The sequence below is a fragment of the Scyliorhinus canicula genome, chromosome 5, assembly GCF_902713615.1.
Source record: "Scyliorhinus canicula chromosome 5, sScyCan1.1, whole genome shotgun sequence".
Lineage (NCBI taxonomy): Eukaryota > Metazoa > Chordata > Chondrichthyes > Carcharhiniformes > Scyliorhinidae > Scyliorhinus > Scyliorhinus canicula.
In genome coordinates this window covers 61027472-61039933 of record NC_052150.1, presented here as the reverse complement: position 1 = coordinate 61039933, position 12462 = coordinate 61027472, and the positions used below count along the sequence as shown (strand labels likewise).

The following is a 12462-nucleotide window of genomic DNA, read 5'->3' as shown; positions in this document are numbered from 1 at the left end:
TGTTTTTGCCTTTCGGTGGACTTTGATTTTCAACACCTGGTCAATTCTTTTGCCCCCTGCCTTTTCCATGCCCTTACTCAGGCACTCTGTTCAGCAGCGAAGACTTCCCATGTGTTATCTCTGATCAGCTAGAGGTCTCATTTGCAGACATCCTTGTATCGCAGATGGGGGTCACCTGTACTAATAGCAACCTAACCATGGAGCATGCCTTTGGGGATCATCTATTCAGCTCACATGACCTCGCCAATGGAGTTGCCGGTGAATCAAGAGGCCAAACATATTGGGTATCTCTGTCCGCCGGTGTACTTGGATATTTGGCACTCTGTCTTGCCAGAAGGTTTTTGTATGAGGCAACGGATTGGAAGCTGTTCAGCCGTTTTTCTTGGTTTGCATTAGTTGTCCATGCCTCACTTCATGTGAACTAGTGTTTTTCAAACTTTTGTTCCTGGGACCCACTTTTGCCAACTATCCGACCTTCAGGATCCATGCTGGTCAACCCTTGTGATGCCCACCACGTTTGCTTACCTTTAATGCGACAGGTGAGCCTGCTTGGTCCTCACAATCTCATTCCAATCTCCAGGATGTTCACAGGCGGCCCTGGAGCTCTGTACACTCTCACCTAGCACTTCTCTGTCCTGTCATGGACTCTCCTGTGCAGCTCTCTCCAACAGATTCAGCCGTGAGATCCTGGCAAGTCAGGAACATTGCCTATTTATGTCTCTGCTCGTCTCTTGGAACAAAATGATCCATCCTCACAGTGCTCTTGCTTTGCTTGCTAGCAGCTAGAAAATGGAAGAAGCTTGCCACCATGATTTTGCGCCAAAAGCAGGTACGTACAGGGTGCTTGGCATCAAGTGTAAGTACAGGGCACATGACCTGCTCACTGTTGCCTTTTATGGTCGGAAGATTGCATGGCTGATAATGCAGACGTTCTCACTTTAAATGCAAGTAGCGGTGTTAGGCTTCTTTCGGGATTGGCAACACCATGATGGATTGTTCTGTGACCCTCCCAACCCCCGTGGGTCGTAACCCATGGTTTGAAAAACCCTGATGTAAAGGGTGCTGAGGACATTGAGTATTTTGGGCTATTTTGCGATTGTTCCATGCTCGACTTCTCAACTTTGACATGACAGCTGTGGCCTGAGCAGCCCTGATGCTGATTTCAGCATCAAGGGACAGGTTACTGGTAATTGTTGATCCAATGTTTATAAAGCTGACAACAATCTCCAGAATGAGGTTCATTCACCTTGCTATTTCCCTGGTGCCCTATGCACATTGGCCAAGCTGTGCAGCCAGTACCCAACCTTTTTGTTGAAGTCCTCAAGTAGGTGCAGTTCCTCAATGCTGGGAATTCTGCTGATGGCAGCATTAAGTGCCTCAAAGAATTGATCCTTTGATATCTAGAATTCAGGTGATTGTCGGGGCATAGATGCAAATGAAGTTAACTAGGCCTATCCTTGTTCAAAGGCAAAGTGTAAGTTGTCTATCTGAGCTTTGTCAGAGTTCAATCATCACCAATTGTTTCTTGCAAAATCCATACTGTGATGAATGTAGGAATTTCGGATAAGTATGCTCATGAAAAGTCCTTTAAGTGCCAAAAAAATCTCTCCGTGCTTCTTTAAAGATGGCCTGCTTCCTTCTGCGTATCCTTATTGAAAGTACACTGATACAATATTATTAATACTCATGTGTTGCGTCTTGATTTTCCCCTGAGTGAGCTGAGCTTCTTGCTTCATTCAGCAATGTCTACATTGAGCTTTGTGAGTTCTTGACAATCACAGCTGTCTTGTGTGCAACATCAACCTGCAGACGGTCATCAGTAAGGCCAGGATGCATGGCCCTTACATTTAAGCTTGCTTTGTGAAGGTCTGCTATCTTCTTTGTTGAGTTTGTTTTGCTTAGCCGCCTACTTGTCAAGAGATGATGCTCAGCGTCGAGGACCCGGGTTCGATCCCGGCCCCGGGTTACTGTCTGTGTATTCTCCCCGTGTCTGCGTGGGATTCACCCCCACATACAAAGAAGTGCAGGATAGGATTGGCAATGCTAAATTGACTCTTAATTGGAAAATAAATTGCGTACTCTAAATTTATAAAAAAAAGAAGAAAAAAGACACGACTCTTTCAGCTCCATTGAATCAAAAGGCCATGGCGGTACAGCACCTAACTAAATGGAGGATGCCCAGCCTGAGGCAGGTAGTAGCTATTCAATGAGATGTGATCATCTTTCCACTGTTGGGAGTAATTGTACTTTCTGCCAATTTAGTGATTACTTATAACTGGTATCTATTTCTTCCGGTGTTGTGCCAATACAAACCAGGAAACTCGACTCTCCTCTCCAGAGAACAGGCCTGGACTAATAGTGTGGAGACCCTGAGTTGCTAAACAGCGGATTCAACTCTAACATTGCTATTAAACCTGCTGAAGTGGGTGGCGTGCTGACCTATACCTGGCCAATGCTGAATATCAATTCTCCAGCACACTCTCCTGACAATTCCTACCTCCTCCTGAACCATGATTCTATTACTGCACATCAAGCTATTGTATCCAGGACTGTCACTGACCTCATCTCCTCTAGCGATCTTCCTTCTACAGCCACCAACCTTATAGTCTTCCAACCCTGAATAACAAGTTACCTCTGTCCCACAATCCAGAAACTGCCCTGGTCAAACATCATTTCAGCCGTTTTACCTGAGCTTCTTCCTTTCTATCTCAACTGATTTTTTTCCTTGTCCGGTCTCTCCCTACCTGTATTTGTGTTGCTTCCAGCACCCTACATCACTTCTTTAACTGTATAAAAAGGAAGAGAAAGGTCAAAGTGAACATAGACCCCTTAGAATGAATCTAAAGAGATTGGAATGAGGAACAAGGAAATGATAGAAGAGTTAAGCAGATAGTTTGTATCAGTCTTTATGGTGGAAGATACTTTGAACATCCCATTAATACTAAAAATTAAATACTATCACCTTTGCAAGAGAAGTAGTATTAGACAAACTAATGGGCTAATGGCAAATAAGTCCCCTGACCCTAATGGCTTGTACTCTAGGATCCTAAACAAAGGTATACAGAAAAAGTGGATGAATTGGTTATAATTTTCCCAAACACCTTGGATTTTGGAGAAGTACCAGAGGATTGGCTGGGTGTTTGGTGGTGGCATCATACTGAAGATGGTGGAAATGGTACAGGGTGATTTGTCGAATACAGAGGGTGGTGGGGTGGATGGTAAAGTGGACCACATCATGATTCTGGGAGGAGAAAGGGTAAGAGCAGAAGTGTGTGAAATAGATCAGACATTCTATGTGCAGGAGAGGGAATGTGGAGGTGGAATCCTCGGTTGAGGAAAATAGAAGGCATTGGATGCATTTGTATGTAAGGTTGCATCTTCTGAACAGATGCGCAGAGATGACAAGAGAATGGAACAGAATCTTTACAATAAGTGTAGATATGTGTAAAGTGTGGGAATCAGCGATATCATAGTAAATAATAATTGATAGCCTATCCAATAAATGGAGACAGAGGTGTCCATGAAGAGACAGGAAGGGTTCAAGATTCGCCATGTGGAGGTGAGAGAGGAGAGGAAATTGAGAACAAAGACTCTGGCAAGGAGTTACAAAGACTCACATCCCTCTGAGAGATGAAATTCCTCCTCATCTCAGTCTTAAAGTGGCAGCAGTCATGAATTTAGCAGAAAAAGAGAAATGGGAGGTTATCCTGAGTTGAGCTGGAATAAGGAATGTCCCACATAGCTAACAAAAAGGCAAGCATTGTTAGGACTCGCGTGTTGCTATGGGTGCCCACCTTAAGTGAGTGGAGATGAAAAAGAAACATAGAACATAGAACAGTACAGCACAGAACAGGCCCTTCGGCCCTCAATGTTGTGCCGAGCCATGATCACCCTACTCAAACCCACGTATCCACCCTATACCCGTAATCCAACAACCCCCCACTTAACCTTACGTTTATTAGGACACTACGGGAAATTTAGCATGGCCAATCCACCTAACCCGCACATCTTTGGACTGTGGGAGGAAACCCACGCACACAGGGGGAGGACGTGCAGACTCCACACAGACAGTGACCCAGCCGGGAATCGAACCTGGGAGCCTGGAGCTGTGAAGCATTTATGCTGACCACCATGCTACCCTGCTGCCCCAAAGAGAAAATGCTGGAAACTCTCAGCAAGTCCAGTAGCATCTTTAGTGAGAGAAAAAAGCTAATGTTTTGAGTCCAGATGACCCTTTGCCAAAACTAAAAGACAGAGAAAGTGGGAAATATTTATACTGTGGGGTGAGAGACTGAAAGATGAGTCAATAGCCACAGAAACCAAGAGGAAAGAGTGTTAATGGCAGTCCCCAGAGAGAACAGAAGGTGTGAAAAGCTAAACAGCAAAGAAGCTAACATCAGAGGGTAAACTGCGACAGATGTAGATATAGGGGGAAGGGAACGGGGAAGTAAAGGGGATAAATATGGGGGGGTTAAATATATATAAAAAAAGACAAGAAAGAAAGAAATGGTAAAAGACAGTTAAAATGAAATGGGATAAAAACAAATGGGTCGAGGTGGGGTAGAGCTAATCATCTGAAGTTGTTGAATTCACTGTTGAGACCGGAAGGCTGTAGCGTGCCTAACCGGAAGATGAGATGTTGTTCCTCCAGTTTGCGTTGAGTTTCACTGGAACATTGCAGCAGGCCAAGGACAGACATGTGGGCATGGGAGCAGGGTCTTGTGTTGAAATGACAAGCAACAGGAAGATCAGGGTCCTGAATGCGTACAGACCATAGGTGCTCAGCAAAGCGATCGCCCAGTCTGCGTTTGATCTCTTCGATATAGAGGAGAGCACATTGGGAGCAGCGAATGCAACAGGCCAAGTTAAAAGAGTTACAAGTGAAAAGCTACTTAACCTGGAATGAGTGTTTTGGGTCTGGGATGTTAAGCATTGAAGAGGTACAGGGGCAGGTGTTACACCTTCTACGATTGCATGGGAAGGATCCGTGGGTGATGGGAGAGGTGTTGGGTATGGTGGAGGAATGGACTAGATTATCTCTGAGGGAACGGTCCCTGCGGGCTGCTGACAGAGGGAGTGAAGGGAAGATGTGCTTTGTGGTGGCAGTTGGTGAAAATGGCGGAGGATTATGTTTTGTATACGGAGGCTGGTGGGGTGAAACGTGAAACCGAGGGGGACTTTATCCTTGTTCTGGGAGAGAGGGGAGGGGGCGAGGATAGTGGCGCGGGAGATGGACCGCACAGTTTTGAGGGCCCTATCAACAACTGTAGGTGGGAAATCACGGTTGAGGAAGATGAAGAAGAATTTGTTTACTCTGAAAGTAGGTGTAACCAGGCAGCGAAGGATGATGGTGGATAGAAACCGGATGAGTCGCTTCTCTAGGAAAATGCAGCGAGCCATCAGAGCATTCTGGTGGTGAATGGAGACGTAGAGGTGGGGAATGGAGGCATGGAACAATCATGAGAAGATGAAATGGATACACTTTTAGGGGTGAATCCTCTGCTCGGGATGTCCGATGCACATTTCCTGATGGGACGGATAATCTAAAAATCGGGATCGGCGCCAGCAGACGCCAATCCAAAAACGATGCTCTGACCCTCCCGCTAGTGGCGGGATTTAGGTTCACACACGCGTGCCAATGGGAGGATGTAAATGAATGGAAGTGGGTCTTAATAACACTTTGCATCCAATTAGCCAGCCCGGCATCTTAATCTCCGGCCTTCCGTGATTCTCCATCCCCTGGGCATGGAATCACGTGGGTGGGGATTACTACAGGTCTCACCAAGCGTGGTCCTGACGTGGTGGTTCTCGTGGTGGGCCAAGGGGGTATTCATTTAAGGGAGTTTCCCCCAAAGTCCATCCAAGGGCCACCCTCCATGCCCCACAATGTACTACCCGCCCACGCCTCTCCTACCAGACGCCCCCCCCCCCCCCTCCCCACCCCCCCAAGTGACTCCCTAAATAGGAAGACCCCTCCCAGGGACCTTGTAAATAGGGAGACCCCTCCCAGGAACCCCCTTAATAGGGAAACCCCCCACGGAGACCCTCTAACTAAAGGGATCCTCCACAGGGAACACCTGACTACAGCCCCCCCCCCCCCCTTTACCCCCCCCCCTCCGAAAAGAGACCCCTGGCTGGAAGCTAGAGAGCAGCCCAGAAGGGGGCAGTGAAAAAATAAAATCACAGCTGTAGCACTTACCTGGAACCTCCACATTTTCATTCCTTGAAGGAGAACAGCTTTGACCTGCGTTGTCACTCCTCCGATTCATTAACTGCGAGCCATTCATTCATTTCTAGTAGTGGGCTGTGATTGACAGCTTCCACAAGACATGCTACAACCCTGATTCATTCATCCCTCCTCATTGATGAGTGACTGTGAGTGCTGAAACCCAGTGTTTACTAACATCAGCCACATCAAGGAGCGGTAACACTGGGACATTGGCTTTTCTTCCGACTTTAATAATGCGACTGGCTTATCCTGTTTTACTAAGTCTGTCTTCCCAGTGCTTTTTGTAAGCCACCAACACTGCGACTTCACATGTCCAACTTTATTACAATGAAAAACATTCAGTCTCTTGTGTCACTGCCACAATCATTGGTTGCCTTTTTACTCTGAGGCACACTTTCCTTCACATCACTCACAACGCCTCCTCAAATTTAACCCCTGCGTCATGTCCCGTTTCTATCCTTCGCAGATTGAAATTGGTGTCGGACACTAAACTTTGCTTTATGAACCAACTCAAAATCGTCAGCTATTTCTGTGGTCTATCTAGGCATTTAGCTCTTTGCTCTTCTACGTGAGTTCTCACTACTGCGGAAAGTGAATCTTTAAATTCTTCCAAAAAGGTTACCTCCCAAAGCGCCTCATATGTTTGGTTTATTTTTAGTGGTCTGGTCAACCTATCAATGTTAGCGTGTTTAATTCTTTTGAATTCTGTATAGGTCTGACCTGGTTCTTTTAGATTTCTAAACTTCTGTCGGTAGGCTTCTGGCATGAGCTCGTAGGCACTTAATATGACTTTCTTCACCACATCATAATCTCCAGATACCTCCTCTGATAGTGAGGCATACACATCACTAGCTCTACCTTCCAAATTTGTTTGAACCAACACCACACGCATTGAATTGTTTAGCTACTTCCTCAAAGGATATAAAGTTTGCTTTGACATTGGTTTCATCGAATCTTGGCAAGGTTTGCATATATTTAAACATATCTCTACTAAACCTTTGACTAGGGGGTATTTCTCCTTCCCCTAAAACTTCCTCAGCTCCTGCTTTTGCCTCCGATACTTAAGTTGATGCTCTCCTTGCAGTTCTGCTTTTCGAAGTTCAAATTCTCTCTCTCTTTTCTCTGCTTCAACCATGGCCAATCTATTTCTCTCTTCCTTTGCTAATCTTTCCCTTTCCATTTCCCTTTAAAAATCCTTATTCTTTTCCTTTGGCTTCATTTGCCATCTCCATTTCTCTCAGCCTTCGCTGCGTTTCCAATTTTAATTGGATTTGAGCTAATTCTAATGGGTTAGACTGTGTTACTGGTAAGTTTAAATATTGAGCTATGGTTTGCATTATCTTTGCTTTCTTTACGCCTTTTGGCAGGGCTAATTGCAGTTTCTCTGCCAAAGCTTTTCTTTAGATTTCTCTTTTTTGATCCTCTTGATTGATTTCTTCCACCCGCAGGACATTTTTTGTAACTGTAAGGGTCATTTGTCAGTCACTCTCAATTCAATATTTCAAACCGGCAAGAATGCAATCGATCCACACATACACACACACTTTCATTGTCTTTAAGCTTGATAACCCCAAGCCAAACAAGGAATTAAATGTAAAACAATCCCAGCCACGAGCTCCCAATTTGTTATGGGCGCCTGCTCAGCCCTCCACCGTGGCTAAGAGATTGAACCAGATGCGTAACTTTTTTTAACTTTTAAGACGATGCAGAAAAATTAATTTGTTCCAGGAGTGACAATATAAGAAATAGGGCTTGGTTATTTTATAAACAAACTTTATTGAAACAAAATAAAAAACAATACTTAAACTTATACTTTACAGTTCTACCACTCACAGATTACATGCAGATTCTAAACCTTAATACTAGTTCCCATCAAACAATACTTTGCATGAAAATACAGCATTTGTTCCACTTACACATACAGGCAAAGGTACCACTTACATTTAGAAAGTAATCTTTCTTCCGTTAGCACATTCATTCAGAACCCTTTTCCAAAGCCTTCTCTCTGTGGCTTTTTTCATGATCTCTTCCATGGTGGCTTGCATCCTTTTCTCTGTAGCAGATTACATGACCTGTTCTATGACTTCTGACATCCTTCTCTCTTTGCCTGTTCCAAATCAATTCATATTCTCTCTCGCTTTCGCTCTCTCTCGCTCTCTCTGACCATGTGACTCAGCAGGTGTAATCCTTTGACACCGAGCTAACTGCATTTTCCTTTTCAGTCTGTTTCACCTCTAAATGAGCCTGCTACATTTTGGACCCAATTTCTGGATGCAAATTCCTAACACCCCCCAGAACTTGGACCCTATTTATGGACCTGAGTTCCTAATACCTCCCTATCATGACACAATGAAAATGAAACATTAACTTCTAACTGCTATCTTTTATCTCCATTCAAGCAAAACCCAACTTACATCAAAATCCAGGTTTAAATACAGTTAGCCAACTCAGGAATACTTGCTGCAAAGAGATGTCTTGGATAAACCACTTTGTGTGTGAGTGAGAGATCCTTTGGAAAACAGCTTGCAATTGTTTTTCTGTGTCAAACTACTGTTTAACTTGCCAGCCTTTTCAGAAACTGCTATTCTGTTCGCAGGCAAAATCTTTTAAATTAAACTGTTCTGAGAGAAGTTGCTGGTCTATCCAGAGACAGATCTTTTTAACTGAACTCCAAACTGAAACTCAACACAGACTGCTTGAACCAGCAGAGGGCAGCAGAGCAGAGCTACTGATCAGCTGTTCTGGGGAAATTTGCATACGTGCAGTGCGGTCAGCCTAAGTTGAAGGTGAACCTGCGAAGAAGACCCAAGGAGTTTGAGTAAAGGCAAGCAACCAGCAGAGGGCAGCAGAGCAGAGCTACTGATCAGCTGTTCTGGGGAAATTTGCATACGTGCAGTGCGGTCAGCCTAAGTTGAAGGTGAACCTGCGAAGAAGACCCAAGGAGTTTGAGTAAAGGCAAGCAACCAGCAGAGGGCAGCAGAGCAGAGCTACTGATCAGCTGTTCTGGGGAAATTTGCATACGTGCAGTGCGGTCAGCCTAAGTTGAAGGTGAACCTGCGAAGAAGACCCAAGGAGTTTGAGTAAAGGCAAGCAACCAGCAGAGGGCAGCAGAGCAGAGCTACTGATCAGCTGTTCTGGGGAAATTTGCATACGTGCAGTGCGGTCAGCCTAAGTTGAAGGTGAACCTGCGAAGAAGACCCAAGGAGTTTGAGTAAAGGCAAGCAACCAGCAGAGGGCAGCAGAGCAGAGCTACTGATCAGCTGTTCTGGGGAAATTTGCATACGTGCAGTGCGGTCAGCCTAAGTTGAAGGTGGTTTGTGGAGGGGCTGTTGGCAAGTGACAGTTAAACCCGAAACACTTTGTGAGTGTTTCCCACCCTACCTCCTTCTCTAAGCAACCCCCCCACCCCACGGTGGTTGGGAAGCGGGAGCAGGGGCCTGTCGTGAAGGTGAGTGAGTGCCTTTAAATTTGCTTACCTTTCAGCGGGATCAGGGTTTGAGGTAATATCAGGTAAGCTCTTCCTTTCTTTTTCTTTTTCTTGTTTTTTTTTAATCTAGAGGGGATGTCAGGGAAGGCAGTACAATGCTCCTCCTGCAGAATGTTTGAGGTGAGGGACGCCGTCAGTGTCCCTGCTGATTTCATCTGTGGGAAGTGCACCCAACTCCAGCTCCTCAAAAACCGTGTTAGGGACCTGGAGCTTGAGCTGGATGAACTTCGGATCATTCGGGAGGCAGAGGGGGTCATAGATAGGAGCTTCAGGGAAGTAGTTACACCAAAGACTGGAGATAGATGGGTAACTGTAAGAGGGACTGGGAAGAAGCAGTCAGTGCAGGGACCCCCTGCGGTCGTTCCCCTGAGTAACAAGTATACCGTTTTGGATACTTGTGGGGGGGACGACTTACCAGGGGTAAGCCATGGGGTACGGGCCTCTGGCACGGAGTCTGTCCCTGTTGCTCAAAAGGGAAGGGGGGAAAGGAGTAGAACATTAGTAATTGGGGACTCAATAGTCAGGGGCACAGATAGGAGATTTTGTGGGAGCGAGAGAGACTCACGTTTGGTATGTTGCCTCCCAGGTGCAAGGGTAAGTGATGTCTCGGATCGTGTTTTCCGGGTCCTTAAGGGGGAGGGGGAGCAGCCCCAAGTCGTAGTCCACATTGGCACTAACGACATAGGTAGGAAAGGGGACAAGGATGTCAGGCAGGCCTTTAGGGAGCTAGGATGGAAGCTCAGAGCGAGAACAAACAGAGTTGTTATCTCTGGGTTGTTGCCCGTGCCACGTGATAGTGAGATGAGGAATAGGGAGAGAGAGCAATTAAACACGTGGCTACAGGGATGGTGCAGGCGGGAGGGATTCAGATTTCTGGATAACTGGGGCTCTTTCTGGGGAAGGTGGGACCTCTATAGACAGGATGGTCTACATCTGAACCTGAGGGGCACCAATATCCTGGGGGGGAGATTTGTTAGTACTCTTTGGGGGGGTTTAAACTAATTCAGCAGGGGCATGGGAACCTGGATTGTAGTTTTGGGGTACGGGAGATTGAGAGTAGAGAGGTCAGGAGCACAGTTTTGACTTCGCAGGAGGGCGGCAGTGTTCAGGTCTGTGGTTTGAAGTGTGTCTATTTCAATGCCAGGAGTATACGAAATAAGGTAGGGGAACTGGCAGCATGGGTTGGTACCTGGGACTTCGATGTTGTGGCCATTTCAGAGACATGGATAGAGCAGGGACAGGAATGGTTGTTGCAGGTTCCGGGGTTTAGGTGCTTTAGTAAGGTCAGAGAAGGGGGCAAAAGAGGGGGAGGTGTGGCTCTGCTAGTCAAGGACAGTATTACGGTGGTAGAAAGGATGCAAGATGGGGACTCTTCTTCCGAGGTAGTATGGGCTGAGGTTAGAAACAGGAAAGGAGAGGTCACCCTGTTGGGAGTTTTCTATAGGCCACCTAATAGTTCTAGAGATGTAGAGGAAAGGATGGCGAAGATGATTCTGGAAAAGAGCGAAAGTAACAGGGTAGTTGTTATGGGAGACTTTAACTTTCCTAATATTGACTGGAAAAGATATAATTCGAGTACATTGGATGGGTCGTTCTTTGTACAATGTGTGCAGGAGGGTTTTCTGACACAATATGTTGACAGGCCAACAAGAGGTGAGGCCACTTTGGATTTGGTTTTGGGTAATGAACCAGGCCAGGTGTTAGATCTGGAGGTAGGTGAACACTTTGGAGACAGTGACCACAATTCGGTGACCTTTACGTTAGTTATGGAAAGGGATAAGTATACCCCGCAGAGCAAGAGTTATAGCTGGGGGAAGGGCAATTATGATGCCATTAGACATGACTTAGGATGTGTTGGTTGGAGAAGTAGGCTGCAAGGGTTGGGCACACTGGATATGTGGAGCTTGTTCAAGGAACAGCTATTGCATGTTCTTGATAAGTACGTACCAGTCAGGCAGGGAGGAAGGGGTCGAGCGAGGGAACCGTGGTTTACCAAAGAAGTGGAATCTCTTGTTAAGAGGAAGAAGGAGGCCTATGTGAAGATGAGGCGTGAAGTTTCAGTTGGGGCGCTTGATAGTTACAAGGAAGCGAGGAAGGATCTAAAGAGAGAGCTGAGACGAGCAAGGAGGGGACATGAGAAGTCTTTGGCAGGTAGGATCAAGGAAAACCCAAAAGCTTTCTATAGGTATGTCAGGAATAAAAGAATGACTAGGGTAAGAGTAGGGCCAGTCAAGGACAGTGGTGGGAAGTTGTGTGTGGAGGCTGAGGAGATAAGCGAGATACTAAATGAATACTTTTCGTCAGTATTCACTCAAGAAAAAGATAATATTGTGGAGGAGAATGCTGAGACCCAGGCTATTAGAATAGATGGCATTGAGGTGCGTAGGGAAGAAGTGTTGGCAATTCTGGACAAGGTGAAAATAGATAAGTCCCCGGGGCCGGATGGGATTTATCCTAGGATTCTCTGGGAAGCCAGGTAAGAGATTGCTGAGCCTTTGGCTTTGATTTTTAGGTCATCATTGGCTACAGGGATAGTGCCAGAGGACTGGAGGATAGCAAATGTGGTCCCTTTGTTCAAGAAGGGGAGTAGAGATAACCCCGGTAACTATAGGCCGGTGAGCCTAACGTCTGTGGTGGGTAAAGTCTTGGAGAGGATTATAAAAGATACGATTTATAATCATCTAGATAGGAATAATATGATTAGGGATAGTCAGCATGGTTTTGTGAAGGGTAGGTCATGCCTCAC

At 45.9% G+C, this 12462-nt stretch overlaps 1 protein-coding gene across 2 annotated transcripts in view; it reads left to right on the top strand.

The window, feature by feature from the left end:
• Window positions 1-12462, top strand: part of fbxl7 (F-box and leucine-rich repeat protein 7) — a 450891-nt gene that overhangs the window by 140682 nt on the left and 297747 nt on the right. The window contains exon 1 of one of the 2 annotated variants that reach the window (XM_038797154.1): window positions 809-829. The exons of the other annotated variant lie outside the window; for it this stretch is intronic. The gene's annotated coding sequence lies outside the window, so the exon portion shown is untranslated. Of the gene's footprint in view, window positions 1-808; window positions 830-12462 lie in introns of those variants that run through there. 2 annotated transcript variants of the gene reach the window in all.